This window comes from Gymnoscopelus braueri, assembly GCF_963280865.1.
Source record: "Gymnoscopelus braueri genome assembly, chromosome: 20".
Lineage (NCBI taxonomy): Eukaryota > Metazoa > Chordata > Actinopteri > Myctophiformes > Myctophidae > Gymnoscopelus > Gymnoscopelus braueri.
The window spans coordinates 7,467,641-7,482,939 of record NC_137622.1 but is presented as its reverse complement, the minus strand read 5'-3'; the positions used below and the strand labels follow the sequence as shown (position 1 = coordinate 7,482,939).

The 15,299-nt window shown below is 41.1% G+C and overlaps 1 protein-coding gene across 2 annotated transcripts in view; it reads right to left on the bottom strand.

Moving 5' to 3' along the window:
* gabrb2a (gamma-aminobutyric acid type A receptor subunit beta2a) overlaps positions 1–15,299 on the bottom strand; it is a gene marked incomplete at its 5' end in the record, with an annotated part of 58,435 nt that overhangs the window by 32,516 nt on the left and 10,620 nt on the right. The window lies entirely within an intron of this gene.

Sequence of the window (15,299 nt, the reverse complement as noted above, 5' to 3'; positions counted from 1 at the left end):
GCAGCTCAGACTGCAGCTCGGACCAAACCTTTACCCCCTCTTCACTACCCCACAGCTATCGACAGTTCTACCTGTCTGGACACGACCGAACCTGCTTGGTCGTTGATGGACGGTAATCTAGACGCGGTATATCGGCACGGTGGAGAGCTCCTCACTAATGCTTAGTCTCCCTGATGAAGGCTGTGCGACGCAACACGTAGGTGCATTTTAACTCCCTTGCCATGCATCATGCCATCCATGCCAAATCAATAAAGGCTTTTAACATTTTCCACAACAGTGCCTTGCTGTTTGACTTTGTCACCCTTGTACCAAAGAGCACCTTGTATTAATCAAAATGAGTTAATGTACAGTAGCATCAAAATCATACATGGGCTATTTGAAGATAGCAGATCTATGACACAATGCATAACGATGCAAGGCAAAAATTCTTGAAAAACTATGAGAATTTTTGAACATTTTTGAAACATGTTAACAAAACAAATCTTGCATGGGGTCCCTGGCACAGAATATCTTAGAATGCGGTACACCACCAAATACATATTAATTTGGGGGTCCTTCACATGAATAAGTTCAAGTGCCTTTTGTGTGTTAACGTGTTTTTCATTAATACAAAAATCATTACACTATTTCATTCAATTCTCAGCTGATCAGTGATCCAAAATTAAATTGAATTAAATAGTGATAATAGTCAATCTACAAGCTCACAAAGCCTCGCATCGTGAGGCGTTGTGAGCTTGTAGATCTGCTATTTTCACTACTTTTGTGTTGTTTGTTTGGTAACAGGGGTCTCCCTGTCTCTCCAGCTCTTTGGAAAACAGAAAATCTTCAGGTCAGAATACCAATTTTATCCAATCAGGAGAGAGAACTCATACAGGAAACAGGATAAACAAGTGAAATTGGAAGTGATTAAACAAACAAACAAAAAACTAGAAAATGTGCTCCTCGGAGCACAAGTCTCCGCCAGCAGACCCGTGCTATTTTAATAGCACGGGTCGTCTTGGTAGAATGCGCGTGGTTTTTGGTGTTCTGCAAGGGCGACTGAATATGTAGTGTCTGCATCTAAGATGTTCTTCTTGAAGCAATGTGTCATATGGGAGTCGTCGTAATTGACTGGTTTGTTCAAATGCTTGTCTGTCTTCTTCATCTTCATTGTCTTGAACAGTTTCAGCAGTTGATTGGTGTGTTTGATATATGTCAGTTTTCTCTAGTGCTACATAATGTATTTGATCAAGGCGGCCAATTGTTACAGTATTAAGACTTCGGCCTTGTTGTGGGATCAATTCAACTAGTCCTCTTCTGTGTTACTGTTGTAGATGAGTATGCTTTCTTAGCTTTCAAGACTGATTGATCCTGTCTTACCTCACTTCAAAAGTCATAAATGGCCTTTTGAAGTGACACACCTATTTATAGGATTTTATTTCGTCATGCGTCCCTCTAGCCAATCAAAGGCATTGGTGTCAACATATTGACACGTGTCACGTGGAGCTTGACCAATGTTAGCTTGGCTAGGGGCCATGCTAACACACGGCGGGACGAAGCAAAAACATACTCTTAATTTCATTCCTTCTCTCTGTTTCTTAGCTTTGGCCTTCTGCGCCTTTGCGTCTTCATCAGGTTTCAGATGCTCATTTGCTGCTTCTTTAGTTTGCATAATGGGAGTTAGTTACATTGTGTGATCTCAGCCTCCTATTTATATATTTATATTACATATTGTGATGTCACGTAAAACTGACCAATGTTAGGTGTTCTCAGAGGAACACACACACGCACGGACGGACGGGTGATTTGTACTGCAAGTACTGTTGGTAGAATGTGCGTGGTTTTTGGTGTTCTGCAGGGGCGACTGAATATGTAGTGTTTGCATCTAAAGAATGTTCTTCTTGAAGCAATGTGTCATATGGGAGTGGTCGTAATTGACTGGTTTGTTCAAATACTTGTCTGTCTTCTTCATCTTCATTGTTGTCTTGAACAGTTTCAGCAGTTGATTGGTGTGTTTGATCTATATGTCAGTTTTCTCTAGTGCTACATAATGTATTTGATCAAGGTGGCCAATTGTTACAGTATTAAGACTTCGGCCTTGTTGTTGTGGGATCAATTCAACTCTATAGTCCTCTTCTGTGTTACTGTTGTAGATGAGTATGCTTTCTTAGCTTTGGCCTTCTGCGCCTTTGCTTGACCAATGTTAGGTGTTCTCAGAGGGACACTCTTGGACTGGAAGGTACTGTTCCAATCAAGTCTGATTGATCCTGTTTTACCTCACTTCAAAAAGTAGTGGCTTTTTGAAGTGACACACCTATTTATAGAATTTTATTTCGTCACGCGTCCCTCTAGCCAATCAGAGGCATTGGTGTCAACAAATTGACACGTGTCACGTGGAGCTTGCCCAATGTTAGCTTGGCTAACAATGTTTGCTCACACACGGCGGGACGAAGCGAAAACATATTCTCCACCTACGGCGGAGACAATAATTGCAGACAAAATTGGAGCTGGAACACTAAAAACTGAAGGTGATAAGTGGAAATAAGCTCTTGAGCATTTCTGTGTTTTATCCTTTTGACAGACGAAAATATGTTCAAGTACATGCTTTGTGCAATACTGTAACAACAAACACACAATCAATCAATCAATCAATCAATCAATCAAAAACAAACAAACACATGCAGACATTAAACATTGATTAAAAAACTACAATGAAACTTCCTGATGTTATTCAACAAAATATTATCCTCAAAGAAACCAGACCAGTTATATGATCAAATCCTCCACACTGACTGTAGACAGATATAAAAAGAAGTTGTGCTCAGTAGAGCACAAATCTCCACCAGGAGTAATGCCCTAATTATAATACTTACACTGTCTGACACAGTAATGTCAAACTGTGTATATGTGTCTTTCTTTCTTTCTTTCTCTCCATCTCTCTTTCCCTTTATTTTCTGTCTCTCTGTCTCTCTGTCTCTCTCTCTCTCTCTCTCTCTCTCTCTCTCTCTCTCTCTCTCTCTCTCTCTCTCTCTCTCTCTCTGGACAAATTGTAATACCTAGTTGAACACAGTACTTTGATGTGCCTGTCACCACCAGATGTCTGTCACCACCAGGAAGTGCCACTTGAATACATTATTTATGTCAGATGATCAAGTCGGCAAACTTGAAAATCTGGAGCCAACACGAATTGGCGGAGTTGTCATGTAATCACAACATATGTGTCCCTTTGTTTAAAACGGAAAATGCGCTGCATGGCACAGTGTAAATTACTCAATAAGTTGTGGTTTGGTGGCATAATCAGTTACAATTCTACTACTCACGCTCGCTCTCTCTTTCTAACGCTTGCTCGCTCGCTCTCTCACTGACGGGATGCTTATCCCATAGGGCCGATTGCACTAAATTCTTCAAATTACATAATTGTCGCTGACAGATTTGAAAAATATTGAAATTGAGGTCCATGGCCTGCTGTCAGTGTGCAAAAGAAATATGACGCTGATTGGGCTAGTTGCGAGATTAGCTGTGGAAAGACACACACACATACACACGCACACACGCGCACACACGCACACACACACACACACGCACACACGCACACACGCACACACACACACACACACACACGTCTGATCACAAGATCTCCACCTGGTGGAGATAATTACCAAACAAGGAGTGCCAGTCTGGGTTAATGTTACCCCTCGACCAAGAACAGATCTCCTAAAAAAGCACAGCTTATTTATAGAGCAATCACAAGATGGAACACCTTACCTTCTTTAATTGCATTCACACAAAGTCACCTTCAAAAAGCGTCAGGAACAATACCTCTCATAGCCGACCACATTACTGGACTCAAAGTTCAGTGAATTCAAAGTGAATTCAAAGTATTCATATCCTTTGTCACATTGAAATGTCTATGATCATGTGAATATTTAATGTGTGTGTCTTGAATATCTGTCATGTTGTTATGTCCTTTTAACATTAAAACCGGGAAAACATCTGTGTAAGTGTGAGAACTATACTGATTTAGAAGGCATTTGTCGAATTGGCCTCAGGTCATTAATGGGTTAATAATGTAGATGTGGACCTGAAGACTATAGCAGTCGCTCTGGCGACAGCTGATGGGAATCCACAACGATAAACAAACCAACTTAATCCTAAAACCACATAACCAGAGGGAACCTTTTCTCAGCTGGCTGCCTATTGTCTCAAAGCTAAAAATATCTGCTGCCTTCTGCTTGAATGAAGCCACCTCCTGCTTTATGGGGACAATAACTCCCTCTCTACTACAACATCCCAGTAGAGTTGTACAGCTGGGTCTCCCTCTGTCTGCTCTCTCTCTGCTTCATAGTAAATAACAGAATTTACACCTGGATGTATACCAAACAAATGTATACATCTTTTCTGTAGTGTACAGTGTGAGTGTCTGTCTACACATTAAGTGTTGCTTTTTCCTGGTTTAAATCACTTGAACCCTACCATTCAAAAATGTTAAAAAATAGCACAAATAGGCCAGGACCACTGGCCTAGCAGTTCGTGCACTTAGGCCCGGACTGGGGGTTCGAGTCCGGATCCCGACGGCCTTTGCTTTGTGCCACTCCCCATCTCTCTCTCCCCGTTTGCTGTTTAACTTCACTTCACTATCAATAAAGGCATAAAAAGGCCCCTTTTAAAAAAATAAAAAAATACAGCGCAAATAGCCAATCTACAAGCTCACAAACAAGTGACCTTGTAGTATTGTTGGCTACTTTTGCTATTTTTGAAAAAGTTTGAACATTTTAAAAATAATGTATAATTGTCCTCACAATACGATACTGTTGTCACAACATCAATGTCATGGTATCTGTTGAAAATATTGTGATGTCTGTCTGTCTGTCTGTCTGTCTGTCTGTCTGTCTGTCTGTCTGTCTGTCTCTCTCTCTCTCTCTCTCTCTCTCTCTCTCTCTCTCTCTCTCTCTACCACCCACACATACACAGTCAAACAGCACTACGGAGCAGTTGTATCAGTTCTTTTACAGAGCGTATTGCCATATAAATCGATAAGTGGGACAACATATCCTAACGCATACAGTAAGAAAGTATGCTTGCTTGAACATGTACAAAACGGTACTTTGGACACCTTGGTGGCCAAAATATATCTAAAATACATTTGTTTGTGTAAATGAATTTTACTTTTTGGATCTTTTGAAAAATGTGTCAGAATCAAAATCCTTTCTGTCCTCTAAGTATGTTACGTGTACATGTAATATGATTTACGCAGGTTTACGCATATTATGTTGTCTGAATGTATATAGACATAAAGGATAAAACATTAATAAACTATACAATACATTATACCTAGCTATAAAATAAATATACATGATTCTTAAAGCTATGGTTACAGTAGAGTCCTTTATATGAGACCCTGGAGCTTTTCAATCATTCTGTCATGGGGTTTATTCCTCTAAACCATTTTCATCACATATTTGTACCACATGTTGTAAAACTATTGTCATTTTGCTCTTACAAATCAGGTTATTCACTGAAAACAGCATGGCTAAGCAAAACATTACATGAAAAGGGCATTTAGAAATACACAAGATGCCTCCCAGGTTGATTTTGTCTGCTGAGCAGTCAAGCGAAGACTACCCTTATCCTGTTTTACAAGAGTATCTATATTGAACCTGTCTCATTCTGTCACTCACTCACTCACTCACTCACTCACTCACTCACTCACTCACTCACTCACTCACTCACTCACTCGCTCACTCTGCAAACAAGAACCACCATCAGATTTTAAATCGGCTAGCCATAACCCATTAAGACCCGAAACACATCTGTGTCATTTTCGATTTCTTTGGCTATTCAAAATCAGCAGATATACAAGCTCATAGCGTGGCACCGATTGCCACGCTATGAGCTTGTAGATCTGCTATTTTTGAAAAATCTTGAAAAGTTGAGCAAATCTTTGAAAATGTATATGCATTTGTAACTCAAATCTTTGTTTCTGGGGGTCCCTGGAACAAAATATTTTGAGATGGGGGGCCCGCGGACAAATACATATCATTGAGAACCACTGATATTATGGCAACATACGTTGTACGTGTTAGGATTTAGAAGACATTTGTAGAATCCCAAGAAGCAAAGATTTGAGTTATAAATGTTCGCTTTAAAAAATATATATATTCAAAGATATGTCACAAATGTTCACGATTTTTCAAAAAGAGCAGATCTACAAGCGATCTGCTATGATGATGCATCTTGTTGATCATCTATGCTGATGCATCTTTAAAAAGATATTACTGAAATGTTCACATTAACCATACCAAAGCATCAAATTAATTTGAAAACAGCAAAACTTCATCTAAGTAAGGAACAATTGTGTACTTGCATCTGTAATTACAGTGTCGATTGGCTATATATATCTATCACCCCCGGGAGTGATAGATAGCCGTTTCGTGAGACTATGACGACGTTCATGTTTTCATTTTATTTTATTTTCAGTGTCTAATAACGGCGTAGCTTCCATCTATAGCTAGCTAATAAAAAAATTACTAGTTTGTTAAGGCAGCAGGAAAAATGGGCTAATATGTTGACGTGAGCTTAGTAGGGAGAGTTGAGCTGTGATTGCCGTAGCAGTGTCAATGGTCTTAGTAACGGGCTCCGACAGGGGACAGATGACAGCAGGTTTTCCTTCAAAGTTCTCTTTGAATATTCAAAAATATATTTTAAAGTTATTTTAATATAGTTTTGTGAACGGAGATGACAAACAGATGACAGCTTCAGTTTGCAACTTTTTCCACTTTTGCACAAAAGTACAGAAGAGCACAGAAGAGTTGTCTGGCTTGAGAGACTGCAGCACCACAAACTGCTTGCCATGTCTTAGGTTGTATAATCACTAGTAGTTGTCACCACACAGAAATAAGATCCAAACAAGAGCAGATAAAACAACCTGTCATGACAGAAGATCTTTCTTTTTTATATATATAATTTAGAGTGACCTATTATTTTTACCCCTTTTTCTCCCCAATTTAGCAGACTCCCCGGTCCCCACACATTTTTGTGTTGCCACTGCTGTTGTGGCTTTCTGGCTCACCTGCCAGCTAGTGAGGAGCCCCCACCGGAAGGACATAGCACCTCTGTCCTACTCCTCCTGTTTAACACCCTCCGCTGACAGGTGCTGCCCAAGCAACACCCTCCCCGCCTGGCTTCCCTCCCCTGAACACAGCCAACTGTGTTCGTGTTCGTATACGTAACGTAACGTAGGTGCTCGGCCAAACCGGATGCACAGAAATGGATTTGAAGCCCAAGACTCTGCAGGGGTTGCCAGGTACTTTTTTGACTGTACTTTAGTATCTGTACTTTAGTATCTGTACTTTGACTCAATCACCGGGGTTGAGTACTTTGACCACTGAAAGACAAGAACTGGAAATGTGCATAGGGAACCATTGCGACCTCACTTTAGGACTATGACGGCAGTTGCTAAGCGACCACAGTAAAGTTTGCGGTCCACACACTGCATTTCGTCCCTGTTTGAAATAAAACCATGCTCCCAGCATGCAGGAGACTAGGAATATTTGATAAGAGCATTTTGTTAAATATTAACGATACACTTTAGCTGAGAAGCTCAGTGCAGCATCAGCATCAAAATAGCAACAATCGAGCAGCTAGCTCTCAGTCTCGCAGTGCCAGACGATCGGAGATCTCTGCCTACCGATACGTCTGGGGACTTCTAAATGTAAGGTATGTTTTAGAATGGTGGCGAGAAGACATACTGTACACCATGCATTGTAAGTATAACTACAAATGTACTTATATAAATCATTCTAGGTCAAGAGGAGGGCAGAGTCCAAACCACAACTAAAACAAGGTTCAAGGTCGTCTTTGTTTTTATTTCTTGTGTACAGGTACAAAAGAGTAAAAATCTTTTTTGTGGACATTGTAGCAGCATATAAACAATAAAAAAATTAACAAAAACAAAAAGCAATGTTATATTCAATATAGACATTGTACTACTCTGTACAAACAATAGCAGCAGTACACCAATGTTCCCCTCAATAGTATTCACCTTACTCCTGGCCACGTCCACCGTGGGTGAGGCAAGTTAGGGGAGTCGGGAGTTGGGGAGCCCCATATCAAGGGGTTTCCTGTGCCAGTGTTGCCATGTCTGCTTATAATAAGCGACTTTGGGCTTGCTTCCTAATGTTTTTTAAACCAGTGGTTCCCACATTTTTTATGTCAAGGATATAAGGACGATGTGACACGTTGTGAGCTTGTAGATCTGCTATTTTCAAATAGCCGATGTAAAGTGGTAAAGGTTAGCCTAGTTGCTTCTTTTGGGCTTCTCTTGCAAGATCACACCTGCAGCCTGCTAGGGAGGAAGTGACCAGATATTGAATGAAGCAGCAGAAAAGGGCGATGGCGCCACCCTGGAGAAGTATCAGGAACTAGAAAAAGTGCTCCTCGGAGCACAGGTCTCCGCCAGGTCAGGTACGTTATTGTGGCCTCCTGGTGGCGCTATAATAGGCCAATGTGAAAAGGGTGCCATTTGTTCAAGGGCTTTTCACTGCAATCGGACACTGCATTCATGATTTGAGGCATTTTGTTCCAAAAATATGTTTGCAAAATTAGACCTGCTGGTGGCGCTATAACAGGCCAATGTGAAAAGGGTGGCATTTCTTCGTCGGCCTAATAGAAATGTGCGTGTGAAATTTCACGGAAATCGCAAGCTGCGTTCATGATTTGAGGCATTTTGTTCAAAACGGAACAATCCTGCAAACTTTGGAAGCCAATCTTAGGCAATCAGGATGGAATATGGGAAATCGGATAAATCCGTGTTGATCACATGACTATAGAGATACTGTGTACCGATTTGTGTGATGTTTGGACAAAATCTGTAGGAGTAGTATCAATAAATGTGTTTTGCACATATCGGCCTCCTGGTGGCGCTATAACAGGCCAATCTGAAAAATTGGGCCAGAGGTTCTGAGTTGCTATCCAGGGAGTGTGCGTGCACAGTTTCGCAGCGGCCGGGCCAACGGTGCCAGAGATTAGCTGCTAACGGACGGACAGGACGGACGGACGGACGGACGGACGGACACACGGACGGACGGACGGACGGACAGGGGGTAAAACATACTCTCTCGCCATGCCTTTCGGCCTGGCGGAGACAATAAGGTGAATACCAATGTTAACGACGACAGTGGTGAACGATATAGTCATAGTGCTAGGTGTGGACGACCTAAAGGAGCACTTTACCGATTTTCTTCATAAAATTGGTCCTCTGTATGCTCTACCCCCCGCCCCCCCCCCCACTTCCAGGAGGTCCACTTCCAAATACATAATTAATTTGGGGTTCCTTGAAATGAAAAGGTTTGAGAGCCACTTTACTGCAGTACGATTGGTGAGGAAGACTAAGTAAGTCCTTGTGTATGTTTTGTGGGAGAAGCTGACAGCAAGTCACAGACAGTATGAATACTCAAAACTCACTTTGTTGGGAGACACCAAGTGCGATGTGTTCTTTGACATGATGTCCAAACCATAAGTTGGCCTTTAGGCCAGTGGTTCTCAAACCTTTTCATGTCAAGGACCCCAAATTAATATGTAATTGCTTGTATATCTGCTATTTTTGAATAGTCAAAGTATAAAATATGGTTAACGTGGTTAAAATGATTGTGACGCTATATTAACAAATTTAGCTGGGGAACCCATGGTACCCCCACCACCAAGGACCCCTGGGGGTCCCCGGACCTGACTTTGAGAACCACTGCTTTAGGCTGTGTGAGCACTAGCGTTCCTATATTCTGGGGCGAACATTTGTTAGAAATAGCAGATTGTGAGCTTATAGATCAGGTATTTTCGATAAAGATGGGATAGACCGATGGGGAACACCGGTCAACTAAGTACATAGGGTTTAAGTGGTTAACTACAATAACATCTCCTTCAGCCATTCCAGCTGTTACACATGATAAAGAAGAGTAATTCAGATGCTTTAAAACCGACTGAATCATTTTGGTGACAGCAAGCCCAACCCCGTATGACTAAATCTGAAAATTGAAACAAATGATAACGAGGAGACGCCTGTGGCCACAGTCGCAGCCACACCATTATTTTGATGCAGAAATTATTGATTTTGTCAATATCCTGCCATGGAATGACAACAAGCAGCAATCTCTCTCTGCATTCTGTCTGCGTGGAAGCTATTTCTTAAAGCACCGTCAAAATTAGTGAAGACATCAAATGACAATTAGCTTTTCATGGCGGTGTGGTTTGGAGGATGTGGTTTGTGTGTGTGTGTGTGTGTGTGTGTGTGTGTGTGTGTGTGTGTGTGTGTGTGTGTGTGTGTGTGTGTGTGTGTGTGTGTGTGTGTGTGTGTGTGTGTGTGTGTGTGTGTGTGTGTGTGTGTGTGTGTGTGTGTGTGTGTGTGTGTGTGTGTGTGTGAATGTGTGTGTGTGTGTGTGTGTGTGTGTGTATCTATGAATCTATCATGGTTCAAATGGACATTGAAGTTACAATGGTTTTATATAGGAAGGGGGCGTGTCTGATAAAATGAATAACAAATATCTAAATACTGAATCAAGACATTTTTAAAATGTCTGGGGTGCTCATAAAAGCTCGATCAGAAATTAAAATGACCCCAGACATGTTTGAAAGTGAAATATCCCTTTAAGTAAAAATGTTTTCCACCACTGACATGCATGTATATTAGTGTGTTTTGAGGACGTGGTACATATGCCCAGTAACAACACCTGGGTGTGGAGTTGCCTCCTGGCTGCGCTGTAGTGTAATTACGGCCTTCACAGATGGTGCTGAAAAACCCTTCATTCTGAGTCTGACATCGCTGACATTCACCTGCTCTACTGTACAATCAAATCTTGGGCTGAAGAATACAAAAAACAAAATATATGATGTTTTGTATATAATTGTTTTCTTTTCTGAGGGGAAATGAGGATTGTCTTTGAGAACCCTGGGGCCAGGTGTGGGGAGAGATGGATATGATTGCTGTAAGCAGGCAAGCTACAGAATATATGAATATATCAAACAATGACAGACTGATGGACAAGCTGTACACTGAAAAGATGCGCCCCTTGGCTTTAGTTTGTAGTGGGAATTTGTGGGAACTGTTTGATTCTGCTTATATGACATATTTGTACACAATGTAATGTCTCTTCTGCTCAAAAAATATTTTAATACAAAATTTGGTCACATTTTGAAATCACAAAAGTTTTTATTTAACCAAATTTAAAAAATACGTCAACAAAGCTCAAAAGATTTCAAAAAGTTCCAAAAGTATAAAATGGGGTTTAAGTGGTTAAGGGAGGGAAGGTACTGGTTAACAATTCAATTATTATGCTGGTGAATTTCTTTTTTTTATATTATATTCAAATCACACAAATACTAACATTTGTCCCAAGTGCTGAGAGAGCGTAGCTGTGTTTGTGGATATCACACACCATTTCAATAAAAATTATAATCTAAATCAATATTACTCAGCCTCAACAACCCGGCTATTACTGTCTTTAGACTCTTATGGTGATGTGCATGTGAGTTTATAATAGTTGCTGGAAATCAAATTGTTTCCATCCTCATGCTAGCACTAGTTTAAATCAGTATAATATCACTGTGGAATTGAAAATAGGTTTGCACTTTAGCTTTAGCTCTTGAATTAAAGGTCATTTCAGAGCAGTGGAGATGCAATGTGCCCACGGAGACTGTCAATAAAAGTAGGGTATTTTGTTCTTAAGTGTTACAACACAAATGATGTACTGGACTGAATGTGGATGGAACATACACACAAACACACGCACAAACACACGCACAAACACACACAAACGCACGCACGCACACACGCACGCACGCACGCGCAAGCAATGCTCCACATACCACAACAGACTCATCATTCAGTCCTGCTCACATTCACATTCAGACCATAGTATGACCTTCAGTCCCCTTGACAGAAACCCACCAGTATCGTGGCACACAGAGAGCCCACTCATCCTATATAAAAATTGGCTTAAAGGAATAGTTCACCCAAAACAAATCTTATTTTCTATCAATTACACACCCCATGAAGCCTTGAATTTTTTGTTTTGACGCATTATTCAAGCCAATAATTTGATGACCAGCGGAGTCTCAAAGAGTCTCCTATTGACCGATGGCCTGGTCATCAAATTATTGGCTCAGGAATGCAAAAAAAAATCCCCATGAAGTCAAGGATTCATGGGGTGTGAAATTGATAGACAATAAGAATTCCTTTAAGGGAGGACCGGCCGGTGGCACTCTCACTCAGACATAACCATAAACAAACCCGATACGCTCATATAGGCCTATAAGCATGTCACTATACGACTTAGACATAACCATAAACAAACCCAAATGCCCATATATAGCCATAAATGGAGATACGGTTGTCCAGAGCCACAGATCTGACCGCTATGCACATGATAGGTCATGTGTATATATGGGACCGACCGACTTCAAACTCGGCTCGTGCATCGGCAAGGACTCGAGGGAGGTGCGGTGCCGGCCGCCGAGTTGTTCGGATATGCGGTTGTCCAGAACCGCCGATCCGAACAGATATGCCCATATATGGGCATGCCAATATACAGGATATGGGCACAACACAGACAGATACAGAGATCTCCATTCTCCATATATGGGGGAAAAAGGGACACAGACAGTCGGGTACAAAAGGTACTCTGACAAACACCCCACACTATGACAACAGAGTCTCAGACCTATCGGTTGGATCGGCGGTGAGACGTAGGTGTGAGGGCTGCGTAGCTTCATAATACTCCGGCACAAAACTGTGTCGCTTGCCAAAAATAGCAGAAAATCTGCTATTTTTGGCAAGTGATACCGTCGTGTGACAAAGTATGAATCAGGCGTGAGCCTCCGTGAGGGACACATATCGTGGACCCCCACAGATGGGGGGTGAGAAGAACAAGATATCGCTGAATATCGTTGCTGTCGGGCAGAAACCTTGTATCTCCATATTTCAGCTTTTTATGTTTTTCCATAAATTAATGCAATACTTCGTCATACATACTACACTACAGTGTAACACAAAAGTAGTAAAAATAGCCGATCTACATGATCACAACGCGCCTCGATGCGACGCGTTGTGAGCTTGTAGATCTGCTTTTTTCCCCTTTTTTTTAAGTGAAAGGGAATGTGGTTACCGTAAGTGTGTGGATTTTATAAATATCATTAATATATGTAAATGTCATAAGGATACAAACGAGGCCTTAATTGGCTAATGAAAGAATAAACCTCCAAACATCCAGGCTAGCATCCACAGCAACAGCCACACTGCAGACAGACAGACAGACAGACAGACAGACAGACAGACAGACAGACAGACAGACAGACAGACAGACAGACAGACAGACAGACAGACAGACAGACAGACAGACAGACAGACAGACAGACAGACAGACAGACAGACAGACAGACAGGGCTAGCCAACCCCCCCATTAATCTGACAACACTGACACGCACTACACTTGTGTTTCTCTGACAAAACTGACAGCTTTATAGTTATTACAAGACCTGCATTACAAGCACGTCAGGACAGCCCACATGGCAGGGCTGCCGCTCTATGGCAGTGGACAAAGCATAGTGTTAATCCTTCTCCACGTTCCCCTACTCTGGGTGAACATTCAGCAAAAATAGCAGATCTACAAGCTCACAATGCGTCCCAACTCTACACCAAGATGTTTGGTGTAGAGGGGGAAAAGGAGGGGACCTAGTATCCACCCCTTGGGGGGTAGATATAGGCCTACTACCCCGGTCAATAAAGTAAATAGGGTTCATGTGGTTAACCACTTGAGCCCCAGCATGCCTATTCTGGGAGGAAGATTAAAGTGTAGATGGAAAGAAGTGGTCGGAGTAGAGTTGTAACTCAAGTCATTTTCACTAAGACTAGAGGGTTAAAGGCTAAGGTTTAAGATTATTATTTTAAAATATACTATATTTGATATATACATTTTCTTGCTGACATTATTACATGTATATATAGTAACAGCCATGCAACGTATAGTGTTTTGTAAAACGCAAAGGTAAAAGTTTTTTGGAGTTTGTGTGTCTCTCTGTCTTTTTAATGTTTAGGCTACTACTGGACTAGACACCCTACTGCACAGTGACCTGTTGCGAGAGCGCAGTGACTAAACTTACTTTAAAACTTTGAATATGAATCAATAAGGTTGGAAGGACACGTCTCGTATTTTCCTGCTTGATTACTTATGCCAGTGTGGATCAGTAACACAATGTCTAGCTTTTAAAGCCATAAGAGGAGTAGAGCGCACCACAATGTATGAGGACGAAAATAGAAAACACCACATAAACATGCAAGAGAACCGTTGTAGTGTGTTACTGAAACAACTACACTAAATACAGTGTGTTATTGACGTTAATGTATTAGTGTTACATTCATTCTGACATTATGTCATTACATATAACTGATACGACAGACAGCTACGTAAGCCCTTTGTGCGGTTCAGCAAAAGACACAAATACTGTTACTAGTTCTGACGATGGCACAAGCATATTTAATTATGTTCTGATTGATGAAAAGATTAGACAAGACAGACAGACAGACAGACAGACAGACAGACAGACAGACAGACAGACAGACAGATAATCGATCGATCGATCGATCCAGCTGGGAGTTAAATAATAATGATAAATAATGGCTAAGCATAGCCCACTGCATGGAATGAATCCCATCAAAGCAAGAATGTAAGCGTTCCTCTTAAATATTGTCTCGTGCACTTCAGCATATAGGACAAGACAGGCCTCTAGCACCCTGTCCCACCCCGTCCCTAATGCTGTCATCTATCATGTCCTGTCACCCGGTAACTCTGTCTTAAAAGCAGCGTAGAATCTGGCGATGATAATGACGATGATGATCGGTGGCTGCATGCCTCATCCATCAAGAGACCCAGGTCTCATGAGAGCATTGAGTAATATATAGCACACTGTAAAATTGTGACTCAGAGAGTGTTCAAATGGAACCAAGTGGACCCTTGCACACTTCTCTGAGTTACAAGTGGATAAATTAACACTGAGGATTTTTGCTGTTTTTACTGTATATATATATATATATATATATATATATATATATATATATATGTGTATACCGATATTGACCGATAACGGCAAATATCGGCCGATACAGATATGTGGCCGATATATTGGTGCATCCCTAATTTTGAGGTACATTTACTTTCCTTGAGTATATATTTTTTTTAATATAACATTAAACTTCTACTCCACAACATGTCAGAGGCAAATATTGTTCTTTTAACACCACTACAATTATTTGACAGCTTTAGTTAGTAGGCTAC